This window comes from Microtus pennsylvanicus, chromosome 7, assembly GCF_037038515.1.
Source record: "Microtus pennsylvanicus isolate mMicPen1 chromosome 7, mMicPen1.hap1, whole genome shotgun sequence".
Taxonomy (NCBI): Eukaryota; Metazoa; Chordata; class Mammalia; order Rodentia; family Cricetidae; genus Microtus; species Microtus pennsylvanicus.
The window spans coordinates 4164118-4177201 of NC_134585.1; the positions used below are offsets into that span (position 1 = coordinate 4164118).

The following is a 13084-nucleotide window of genomic DNA, read 5'->3' on the forward strand; positions in this document are numbered from 1 at the left end:
ACATGGCGTGGATCCACTGCTCTATGGCTCGGGGGGGGGGGGGCTCCAGGGAAGTATCTGCAGCAGGGGTTTGATCCCAGCACCCACTTCCAGCCCCAGCAGACACATCATCACACAACTAGATAGCAACTCAGGTGGCCTGGCGCGTCCAAGTCCCCTCTGCCTGCTCAGGGGAGCGCAGGAAAAGGGTAGATTTTGTTGCCTATGTGGCCTGGCTCCTGAGCAAAACGGTGAGTTAGCAACAGAGCCTCTCGGACTAAACTGTGGATTGCAATCCAGGACTGGCTCCACCTGCTTCCAGAACCCACCCCTTTCTATTTCAAGGCTGTGTTCAGAAGCTGGACTGCCCGTGGCTAGTTAGTGAAGCCAGAGCTTTACCACCCCAATAGGGGGTGGGCACTAGGAGCCTCACCAGGCCTGCTGGTCCTCAGAGCCCAACTGCATTGCCCATCTCACTTGTAGCTCAGGCTGGCCTTGAACCCCCTGTTCCTCCTGTGTCCCGCTCCCAAGTGCTGGCACAAAAGGCTTGTTTGAGGCCAGCCTGGTCTACAAGAGCTAGTTCCAGGGCAGGCTCCAAAACTACAGAGAAATCCTGTCTCAAAAAACCAAAAATAAATAAATAAATATTAAAAAAAAACCTGGAAAATAGAAGCAGAAATGAAGCTGGGGGCAGCAGATGGCTCAGCAGGCAGAGCCGCGGGCTGACCAGCCTGAAGGCTTTGCTCGCAGGGACCAGAGTGGTGGAAGGAATTTGGCTTGTGCACACTGCCTCCTAACCCCACATTTGTGTGTGGTACACTCACTGAGCTGTCTAGGCGGATCTTGGGTTTCTTACTCTTTTGCCTTAGCTGTGTGCTGGTGTTAGAGATGTGAGCCACTATGCCCAGCTATTCAGAACTTACATAATTCAACAACAGTTTAAAGCGGGCATGTAGCCGGGCATGCAGCATGGTGGCTCCTAACTTTAATGTTAGCTCTCAGGAGGCAGAGGCAGGAGGATCTCTGTGAGTTCCAGGTCATCCAGGGCAACATAGTTAGACCCTGCCTCAAAACAAAATCAAGAAAATGAGCATAGAGGCAGGCGGATCTCTGTGAGTTCGAGACCAGCCTGGTCTACAGAGCTAGTTCCAGGACAGGCTCCAAAACCACAGAGAAACCCTGTCTCGAAAAACCAAAAAAAAAAGAAAAAAAAAGAAAAAAAGAAAATGAGCATATAGGACCATAGAGAGGAGTCGGTGGGGAAGGAGGAGTCGGTGGGGAAGGTGTCGGTGGGGAAAAGCACTGGCTGCTCTTGCCAGTGATCCGTTCCCAGCCCCACACCAGGCGGCTCCAGCAACCTGTCATGTCATCTCCAGGGTGAATGACACACTCTCCTATCCTCCCTGGGCATGCATACACACTGGACATGTACACTGCAGGGCAGTGATGGCGCACACCTTTAATCTCAACACATAGGAGGCAGATGCAGGTGATCTCTGAGGGCCAGCCTGCTCTATAGAGTGAGACCCTATCTCAAATAAATAAATAATCAAATAAAGCAATAAAAAGCATTGCAGCTGGGTGCTTGGGCCCTCTCAAGGCCCTGGCTTCCATCCCCAGCTCTGCAAAACTAAAGCCAAAACCAAGCGGGAAAGGAACTTGAATGGACATTTCTCCTGAGAAGACAGGCAGATGGCCCGTGAATGAGTGTCCAGTGTCAGTAATCGCTAGCGAAATGCAAATCAGGTCCCCAACAAGATGCCACTTCACACTCACTGGTAACGCCATTAGCCTAAAAATAGGAAATGGCCGTTGTTGGAGAGGACGTTGCAAAGCTGGGACCCTGTGCACAGGACTGGGAAGCGGTACAGCTATCCGGATAAGCAGCTGGTCCTCCGTGCGCCAGGAATCTAAATCTCTGTCTTCATTTCTTCTGGGCACTGAAAACTTTAAGCACCTCCCAGTCTCTTAAAAGAGAGACCGGGCCCTTGGGGGCATTGTTCTCAACAGTGGAGCAGTAAAGGAGTTCCGCTGCTCATTGGCAGAGGAACGGATAAACAGACGTGCTGTACACGCGAGATGGAATATTACTGAGCCCTGACAAAGCTGCTCCATGCCCCTGCATGGGTGACATTGAAGACAGTGCCAAGGGAAAGAAGTCTCTGAATTCAAATCCCCTGCACCAGCCGGGCGGTGGTGGCGCACGCCTTTAATCCCAGCACTCGGGAGGCAGAGGCAGGCGGATCTCTGTGAGTTCGAGACCAGCCTGGTCTACAGAGCTAGTTCCAGGACAGGCTCCAAAGCCACAGAGAAACCCTGTCTCGAAAAAGCAAAAAAAAAAAAAAAAAAGAAAAAAAAAGAAAAAAAAAATCCCCTGCACCCACCTTCAAAGGCTAGGCATGGCCAGGGCTCCATGGGGAGCTGGAGGGATGGCCCAGCCATTAAAGACACCTGTTCTTTTTGTTTTTTGTTTTTGTTTTTTCGAGACAAGGTTTCTTTGTAGCTTTGGAGCCTGCCCTGGAACTCACTCTGTAGACCAGGCTGGGCTTGAACTCACAGAGATCCTCCAGCCTCCGCCTCCCGAGTACTGGGATTAAAGGCATGCACCACCACCGCCCGGCTAAACTTGCCTTTTTACTTTGTGTTTTGAGACAGGGTACCCTGAGTTAACACAGACTGGCTTTGGTCTCTCTGTAGCCCTGGCAGACCTCGAATTAGCCGTCCTCCTTCCTCAGCCTCCCAGGCTGGGATGACAGGCCCGAGTCACCATGGTAACCTGCAGTTTGTGCTTCAACAAGAGCCCACTGTGCTGAAAAGCTTTGGCCCCATCCGGCCCAGCCCAGTGCTCCTCAGTCTGGGAGGCAGTTGTTCCCAGGGGCCACTTGGCAGTGTCTGCATGTTTTTAACATGTCTGGGGGTTGGATACTGCTAGTACCTGTTGGAGGAAGGCCAGGATGCTGCTCAGGACCCATAGTGCCAGGACAGCCCCATATGTCAACCAGTGCTGAGTCAAGAGACCAATCTCTGTGTGTCCCTGTACTTCCCACCCCCGTGTGTGTGTGTGTGTGTGTGTGTGTGTGTGTGTGTGTGTGTGTGTACTCATGCAACCTTGCTGGAGTCCAGTCTCTGTGTATGTTTGTGCCCCTGTACTCCCTGCCCCTATGAGTGTGTGTTTGTGTGTGTGCGCATGCAACCTTGTTGAAGACCAATCTCTGTGTGTGTGTGTCTCTGTACTCCCCACCCCCCCGTGTGTGTGTGTGTGCAGCCTTGCTGAAGACCAATCTCTGTGTATGTATGTGTATGCCCCTGTACTCCCCACCCCCATACGTGCATGCATGTGTGTGTGTGTGTGTGTCTCTGTACTCCCCCCCCCCCCGTGTGTGTGTGTGTGCAGCCTTGCTGGAGTCCAATCTCTGTGTGTGTATGTGTATGCCCCTGTACTCCCCACCCCCATACGTGCATGCATGTGTGTGTGTGTGTTTGTGTGTGCCCTGTACTCCCTACTCCATGTGTGCACATACGCTGGGGATGGAACCAGAGTCTCCCTCACACATGCTAGGTACATGCATACCACTGAGCCACACCCTGGTGCCCTCTCCCTCATGCAGTGGGGACCCTGGTCAGGAAGGCAGAGGAGGAAGGACTGTGGGACACAGACATTTGCTTCCACTTTTGAGTCTGATGTCCCCACTGTCCTTCCTCACTGTCCCCTGCAGGGCAGGTTGAAACAGCAGAAATAGATGTGGGACTTGCAGGTCTCCGAGTGTCAGGGTGTCGGCGCGATCGAAGGCACAGCCCCCGGTCCTCTCCTGGGGACAGCAAGCAGGGCTCGGTTTGCCTCACGTTACTGCTAATGCTGCTTTATGGGAGCGCCGAGCGTCATCTCTAAATATAGCACATAACTAGAGGCTGCTGCATCCCAAGTGTTGGTTTTACACCGATGGGGGTCATGTTTTTCTGTCAAAGAAGTGAGTCTCAGGCCTGTCACAGCAGAGGAGATTAGAGTGTGATGTGCAGGAATGTGCCGTGGGCTCCCTGGCGCCCTTTGGTTGTGAACCTCAGTGAGGCAGCTACCTAGCCTTTTTCTTTTCTTTTTTAAAACTCCTTTTTGCGAAAGGGTCTTTTTTTTTAATTTTATGAGTGTTGTTGTTTTGCCTGTGTGTCTGTGTGAGGGAGTCAGATCTTGGAGTTACAGACAGTTGTTAGCTGCCGTGTGGGGCTGGGAATTGAACTCGGGTCCTCTAGAACAGTTGATGCTTTTAACCACTGAGCCATCTCTCCAGCCAGCGAAAGGGTCTTGGACTCACTGTATAGCCAAGGATCACCTTAGATTTCTGATCCTCCTGCCTCTAGCTCCTGAGCGCTGTCTGCTTTATGGGGTGCTGGAGATGGAAGCCAGGGCTTCACGTGTGCTGGGCAAGCATTCCAACCCGGTGAGCCACCCTCCACCCTTGTGTGCTTTGGTGGCACCTCTTAGGGATGTCCCTTTGACTTCTTAGTGCAGGAGGTCCAGTTGGCAGCCGCAGCTGTGTTATCAATTAATGATCTGGGAACTGACTTGTTTGTTTCAGACAGGGTCTCGCTATGTAGACCAGGCTGTCTTAGAACTCACTATGTAGACCAGGCTGGCCTTGAACTCAGAGATCCTCCTGTCTCTGCCTTCTCATTAATGGGATTAAAGATGCGCTCCACCACACCTGACTTCAATGTACATTTTAATATTTAACCTTTTGGTTATATGTCACCATATAACCAAAATATAAATATGACACCAGGAGGCATACCTCATGGTGGCAGCTCCTACTCAGGAAAAATCCCAATAAAAACACAAAAACATAAAAAAATATTTAACTTTTTGTCACCTTGGCGTCGTCGACCTTTTGAGGCAGATTATAGAAAACCCACCCGGAGTCTGAAGCCCTCTATGGAGTCTGAAGCCCTCCATGCTCATCTAGATGGCTCTCCCTTACTGTGAGAGGCTTGCAGACAGTGTGATAACAACGTGATAACGGTTACTTCAGCTCACAGCTAGAAAGTTCCCGAGAAGTCTCGCCTGTCATCTTGCCCCCTATTTTTACTCCTCCTGACTCTCCCACAAGCCTTCTCTCCTGTTCCTCCAGCCGCTCTCCTGGGGCTGTCCTTCACTGAGACCCTACTCTGAGTCACCCGCAGGTGGGCGGGTGGCAGTCTTCCCTTCCAGCCCCTTGTACAGTCCCACTGTCATCCGCGTGAACCACTATTGTCCGTTTTCCATTCGACAAGGTCCCTTTCTCACCGTGTCGTCTGCTTCTCCAGAACCGTGCGGGGTGCTCGGCGGCGTCTGTGCTCTTATCTATTTGGGGCTTTGTTTTCTGCCCTCTCTTTGAACGCTTTCTTAGCTCCTACCCTTCCTCTCTCTGGACTCAGACAACGTACACGTTAGATTTTTTGGTTATGCTCACAGTCTCTTGAGGCTCCATCCATTTCGACTCCCCACAACCCATTTTCTCTCCGCTGTTCAGACAATATTTTCTGAGCTTTGAGTAATTTCCATTTTTCTGTCTTCAGGTTTACTGTTTTCCCCCTCTGTTACCTTTGTTTTGCTGTTGAATCCTTCCAGTGAGCTAACAAAAAGGCTTCCTTCCGTTGTTGGAATTTGAATGTTTAGTGTGACTGACAGAGTCTATAGTGTTGAAGCCCTGCTTCCCTCCTTGTTACACTGCCCTTGTTGCTATCTGTCTGGGTAGTTCTTCCTGCCACCCACCTACCTACCCACTGATCCATCTACCCACCCAGCCATTCACCCATCCATCCTTCCACCCACCCACCCATCTACCCACCCACCCATCCACCCACCCATCCATCCACCCATCCTTCCACCCACCCATCCATCCGTCCACCCACCCATCTACCCACCCATCCATCCATCCACCCATCCTTCCACCCACCCATTCATCCACCCACCCATCCATCCACCCACCCATCTACCCACCCATCCATCCATCCACCCATCCTTCCACCCACCCATCCATCCTTCCACCCACCCATCCATCCATCCACCCATCCATCCATCCTTCCACCCATCCATCCATCCATCCACTCACCCATCCATCCTTCCACCCACCCACCCACCCACCCATCTACCCACCCATCCATCCTTCCACCCACCCATCCATCCTTCCACCCATCCATCCATCCATCCACCCACCCATCCATCCTTCCACCCACCCACCCATCCATCCACCCATCCTTCCACCCACCCATCCATCCTTCCACCCACCCATCCATCCTTCCACCCACCCATCCATCCATCCACCCATCCATCCATCCTTCCACCCACCCATCCATCCTTCCACCCACCCATCCATCCATCCACTCATCCATCCATCCTTCCACCCACCCATCCATCCTTCCACCCACCCACCCATCCTTCCACCCACCCATCCATCCTTCCACCCACCCATCCATCCTTCCACCCACCCATCCATCCTTCCACCCACCCATCCATCCTTCCACCCACCCATCCATCCATCCACCCACCCATCCATCCATCCACCCATCCATCCATCCTTCCACCCACCCATCCATCCTTCCACCCACCCATCCATCCATCCACCCATCCATCCATCCTTCCACCCACCCATCCATCCTTCCACCCACCCATCCATCCATCCACCCATCCATCCATCCTTCCACCCACCCATCCATCCTTCCACCCACCCACCCATCTACCCACCCATCCACCCATCTACCCATCCACCCATCCATCTACTCTTCTACCCATCCACTGAACAATGTATTCATCATCCATCCATCCATGTATCCATACATAGATCTACCCACCTACGGATCCCATTCACCCATCCACATATTCATCTACCTTGTCCACTGATCCATCCAGCCATCCATGTCTCTATTCATCCATCCATCCATCCATCCATCCATCCATCTATATGTCCATCCACCCACCCACCTCTGCATCCATATATCCATCTAAACACTGGTTCCCTCATCCAGCCATCATCCATCTCTCCATCCACACAGCCCCCACCAGTCTACCTGCCCACTGACCCATGCATCTAGCCATCCAGGCATCTACTCACCCACCATCTAGCTATTTACCCATCATTCTCCATCCACCTAGCCATCAATCTGCTATTTTTTAAAAATATTTATTTATTTATTATGTATACAATATTCTGTCTGTGTGTATGACTGCAGGTCAAAAGAGGGCACCAGACCTCATTACAGATGGTTGTGCGCCACCATGTGGTTGCTGGGAATTGAACTCAGGACCTTTGGAAGAGCAGGCAATGCTCTTAACCTCTGAGCCATCGCTCCAGCCCTGCTATTTTTTTTTTTTTAAGACAGGGTCTTAGTATATAACCCTGCCTGGTTTGGAACTCATCATGTAGGCCAGGCTGACTTTGAATTCACCTGCCTCTGCCTCACCAGAGCAGATATTAAAGGTGTGCATCATCACACCTGGCCCACCTATCTACCTATCCATCCACCCACCCATCCATCCACCCATCCATCCATCCGTTTGTTCATCCATCATCCACCCACCTGCCTGCCCCTACATTCATCTTCCCACCCATCCATCCAGTCACCCACCTATCTGCCCACCCCTACACTTACCCATCCACCCACTCACCAGTTTTGGGTCCCTCCCACTTCATGGCCCTCGCCTTTCCTGTCTCCTCTGCCAGAAACACTCTTCCTCCAAGCCTTCACAGTTTCCCTCTCTCCCTTTATTTCCGTCTGTTCAGATGTCACCTCTTCAAAGATCGGCTGTAGCCTGGGGTGTAGCTCAATGGTAGAGTGCTTCCTTGGTGCGTGCAAGGCCCGGAGTCACACACACACACACCGGCACCACAAGCTCTAACATGGCCCCCACTCACACTTTCCTCATAGCTAACATTATTTTCTTTCTTTCTTTCTTTCTTTCTTTCTTTCTTTCTTTCTTTCTTTCTTTCTTTCTTTCTTTATTGTGTATTCAACATTCTGCCTCCATGTATGCCCACATGCCAGAAGAGGGCGCCAGATCTCATTACAGATGGTTGTGAGCCACCATGTGGTTGCTGGGAATTGAACTCACGACCTCTTAACCACTGAGCCATCACTCCAGCCCCCAACATTATTTTCTTGATAACACAGACTAGCACTTGAAATTACATCATTATTTATTGTGGTGTAGCTCCCCTTTTGGCATGAAAGGTCCTTGATCTTGTGGGTCCTGTCTGGCTAGTTACCTACTGTGTGCCCCACCCTGGCCCCAGGTTAGTACTACACACAGTAGGTGTTCAGGAACTATTTGGCTGCCCAGGCATTCTCTTTGTAGACCAGGCTGGCCTTGAACTCAGAGATTCTCCTGTCTCTGCCTCCCGAGTGCTGGGACTAAAGGTGTGCGCCACCACTGCCTGACTTGTAGCCTGGGATTCATCCGGACGCAGCGCAGTGCTGGTGCCTGCTTCATTGTCCTGCCGTGTTGGACAGCGGGTCTCCCACATAAAGTGCCAGGCTCTTGTGGAGTATGGATTCCGTGTGGGGTGGGGACCAGAGTCCTGCATGTCTTGATGGGTAATTCGGATGATGACTGTGCCCTACCACCCCCACCCCACGATCTCGTCTCTTGTGCGTGCGCATGTGCACGTGCTCTCCCACTGACCACCCCTCAGCCTCGGGCCCACAGTTTGAGCGGTGGAGCCTTAGCTGCTCTGAGACTCAGTTTCCATGCCTATGAAGTCCTGTGCCTGCTGCTGCCTGGACTCAGCAAGTTGCTCAGTCGGCGTCCGATGCCCTCCTTTGGGCCTGAGGGGCTCTGGATGCTGCTTCTGTCTGTTTGCTTCCCGTGCCCAGTGTTCAGCCTCCTGCATAGACCCACGCCCCTCCCCCCACACCAGTGGAGCTTTGTCTGTTGTATTTCTGCAGAGCTGCTCAGGGGTTGAGGAGGATTCTGGAATTTTGACAGTCAAGGGAACATTATGCAAATGATATGCAAAGCAGCAGCTAATGAGCCCTGATTGCATTGGCCCTGGTGCTGGGGAACACGTGGATAACTGTGCCAGGGTGGGGGCAGGGGCAGTGAGTGTTTTGGGTGCTGGGCAAGAAGACACAGCAGGGGTGGTGGAAGTGGATATGGCGGGGAAGGGCAGGAGGGCAGCTGCTTTGTGTCCTAGGTATAACATTATCCTCCTCTATGCTATCTCTACAAGGGGTTGGGGACAACGGCTGAGGTCATGAGCAAACTAGAGCTGCAGTGGTGGGGTCTTCCCAGCAGTAGATGGGCTAGACTGGGCTAATGGTAGGGATGTCGTGGCAGGGATGTTCTCCGTGGAGAGATGACAGGAGGGTCTGCTTCTCCCACAGGGTCCGTCTGGTGTCTCAGTGTGGGGAGGCAGGACTTGGGTCTGCCAGGCAGCAGCAGATGGGCTGGGTCAAGCTCACTGGGAGTGGGCAGCTGTCTTTTGTGTCCCTGGGTGGAGCCTCTCTTTGGAAGAAACACGATCTTGGCTTGGGAGCTGGTGGGTGGGCAGAGGGGCTTCTCCAGCACCCAATCTCTCCCATCCCCCAGCGTGGCCCTCTCCAGAGAGCCTGTACCCTGGAGCACTCAGCACCTCCACCCTCTAGGCCTGAGAACACTGATGGTGGACTTTCCCCAAGGCTAGCTGTTACCTCGAAGGTCATTTTCAGGCCCTGTGACACCACTAGACTGTCCGCACCTTCAGATACAGCGTTTCTGTTTCGCTTTTGATCCGAAGATAAGGATTGAACTTGGTTATGAACCCTATAGACTTTGGGTAACTGTTGCCACGTTTTCTAATTAAGTCTTTCATAACGCAGTCGCAAAGATCATAACGGTTGTTGGCAGAGGGTTCCAATCCCAGTCCAACCCTTTCTTGACTTTATCACCTTGGGAAAATGTCTTGGTCTCAGAGCGTATTTCCTAGTGGGCTCTGTAGCCTTCTGGTGGCTGGTGGCCTCTAGCTTACAGGGGACTTGCCACCTTGGGCCAGCAGTCTGTGGCTGGCAGCAGTGTTCTGGCTGAGAGGGACTTGTGTGATGGATGTGGATGAGGTTGTCATTAACCCGACAACCCCTGGGATCCCCGCCCTCAGGAGGATGGAAGGCTGAAGTCCAACCTGGGCTATGCAGCGAGGGCAAAGACAGACTCGACTGCGCAATTTATCAAGACCCTGCCCCCAAATGAAGACTAAAGAGACTTTTTGGGGGTGCTAGCGAGATGACTTAGGGGGAAGGGGACTTGCAGCCAACTCTGGTCACCTGAGTTCAACCCTAGAACTCATATCTCCTGAAAGCTGTCTTCTAATTCCCAGTTCACTGTAGCATAGGGTGGGCATGCACATGCATGCACATACACACACATAGGCATGCGCGGCGGGTGCGCGCGCGCACGCACACACACACACACAAGTAAGTGTAGGACTAGTGAGATGACTCAGCAAAATATTCATACGCAGGATTGGAGAGATGGCTCAGTGGTTAAGAACACTAGCTGCTCTTAACCTGCGGTCCATTTCCAGCAGCCACATGATGGCTCACAACCATCCGTAATGAGATATAGCGCCCTCTTCTGGTCTGCAGGCTACATGCAGAAGATATAAAACAAATCTTCAAACTGGGAATGCTGACCCTTTCCTTTAATTCCAGCACTTGAGAGGCAGAGAAAGATGACTCTCTGAGTGTGAGGCCAGCCTGCTCTGCAGAGTAAGTTCCAAGACAACCAGGACTACATAGAGAAACTCTGTCTTCTAAAATTAAAAACCAAACCAACCAACCAAATAAATAAATAAATCTGTGAGTTGTGGAAATGGCTCAGTCAGTGAAATGCTTGCCTCAAAAGCTTGAGGACCTGAGTTCAAATCCCCAGCACCCACATAAAAACCAGCGACTTAGTGGTATATGTGTTTAATCCCAACCCTGGGGAGGTGGAGACAAGAGGACGCCAGGGTTCCATGGCCAGCCCACGGGTGAGCTCCAGGTTCAGTGGAGGACCTTGTCTCAAGGCTCCTGAGGATTGGCCACTGGGCTCTGCACACACCTGCATTAAAAAACTATCCTTACTTTTGCTGGATGGTAGTGGCGCACACCTTTAATCGCAGTACTTAGGAGGCAGAGGCAGGCAGGTCTCTGTGAGTTCGAGGCCAGCCTGGTCTACAAAGTGAGTTCCAGGACAGCCAGGGCTACACAGAGAAACCCTGTCTCGGGGGGGAAAAATCTTTGCTTTTAATAAGGCTGTGTGGTGGTGCGCACCGCCCTTAACCCAGCACTCGGCAGAGGCAGGAAGATCTCTGTGGGTCTGCGCAGTGAGGCTTGAGACGGTCTTGAATATAAAGGCATGAATCTGTATAATGGGTATGAATTCTAGGTTGTGTGAGTTTCACAGTCAACCTGGCAGGACTGGGGGGGGGGGCAGTCTGGTCACTGAGCCGGGATGATCAAGCTGACTGAAATGTCTTGGCGAGCAGCTCAGCGTGAGGTGAGGTGTGAAGGATGGAGCAGGAGCGCCGCAGCATACCCTGCGGGGAGACTGGCGGCCGATGGTGGGGGGGATTGTGCGACCGAGGGTGCTGGCAGCGAAAAGACAACAAGATGCGAGATGCGGGAGTGTTCCCGGGTCACCGCGGCGTGGTGCAGAAAGAGGGCGTCCCCTGCCGTCCACCCAAGGAGGACATCTGTGCGCAGCATTACCCGGTTGCCATAGAAACGAGCAGCGGGCGGTGGGTGGCTGGGGAAGGAGGCGGGTCGGGAAGGTGGGGGGGAGGACCGGCGCGTGGGGGCAGGGAGCTGGCTCCTGCAGTTCGGGCGCTGTCGCCTCCCGAGCCAGAACTCGCCGGAGGGGACCCCGAGGACAGGGAGCCCCGAGCCCGGCGCCAGGCCCCCGCCCCACTTGCCATCACGGAGCAGGTGGCCAAGCAGCCCTTCCGGCCCTGGCCTGGCCCAGCCAGGGCAATAAGAGCTCACCTGTCCCCAGCTCGGTGCCCAGCCGGGCTCAGGTAGGCGATGGGGTTCTGGAGAAGTCTGCGTGGAGCGTGGGGACCGAGCGCCCCTGCTTTCCTGCTGGTGCACCTGCTAGCAAACGAGCAGGTCCGAGGGGCTCGGGGGTCCAGGGACCTGCTCTCCGCGTCGCATTGGGACTGTCTCCTGTCTGTCGTCTTGTCTCTCCTCTGTACCTCCCTCCCTGTCTGCACCACAGGTGTGACTTTGTAGAGCTGCCCCACTCCCCAGAGGCAATGGGCTCAGGCGCTCCCCAGGTCCATGCCAGACAGGGAGGGGCCAGGCGTGGAAAGGAGTGCGCTTGTTCTCACCCTCCACCCCCATCCCCCATCCCGCCAGGGATCTGCTAGTCTCTGGCCGTTTGTCCCAAACCTCTGTCTGACGCCAGAACCTCTGGGGTGACTCCTGGGTGGTCTTGTACCCTGGGCTCCAAGTCAGGACATATAAGTCCCTCCCTGCTCGGGATGGGATGGGGAGGATGGGATGACCCTGCAACTCTCAAAGGGCTCTCGACCCAGCCCACCGGCCAGCCAGGGATTTCCACGTTGGGGTGGGTGGCTTGTGGCCTTCCTCCGCCTTCTCTGTCCCTCTGCAGTGGTGCTGCCGGGGACCTGCTCACTGCTACTGGGGTAGCAGGGACACTGCAGAAAAGCTACCGTTGTTGCTCCGGAGGAGGAGGAGGCAGAGTGGAGCGCTGGGGAGGAGCTGAGCAGAGGTAGCCTGGAAACCCTACCTCAGGCTAGGGCCTCACTTCCGTACCCAGCACCCTCTGGCCATTTGACTGAGTTCTTTGCTTGGTCCTGCACGACCTGTGAGCCTCCCTCCTTCCCCAGTTCTTTCAGAGGCCCGGCTGCACGGTGGAAGCCCCCTGTAGGTTATGGGATTGCTGATTTCTGCAAATGTCAAGAACAGTCTGGGAGTGTGGGCACAGGTTTTGTGCCTGGAAGGCAGGGGCCTGCCTGGGAGGTGAGAGAGCAGAGGTGGGCTGGCAAGGAGGGGGTCGGGAGTGCCGATCTTCCCCTCACAGCTCCATCTCCCCCCCCCCCTCATGAAGCCTTGAAATGGTCTCTATGTGCTTTGCCCTCTGAAGCCAGGCCCACTGACT

General features: G+C 53.6%; 1 protein-coding gene across 2 annotated transcripts in view; it reads left to right on the forward strand.

Moving 5' to 3' along the window:
• The window catches only part of Pacsin1 (protein kinase C and casein kinase substrate in neurons 1), a 41317-nt gene that overhangs the window by 10503 nt on the left and 17730 nt on the right, over positions 1–13084 (forward strand). The window contains exon 1 of one of the 2 annotated variants that reach the window (XM_075979665.1): positions 11761–11978. The exons of the other annotated variant lie outside the window; for it this stretch is intronic. The gene's annotated coding sequence lies outside the window, so the exon portion shown is untranslated. Of the gene's footprint in view, positions 1–11760; positions 11979–13084 lie in introns of those variants that run through there. 2 annotated transcript variants of the gene reach the window in all.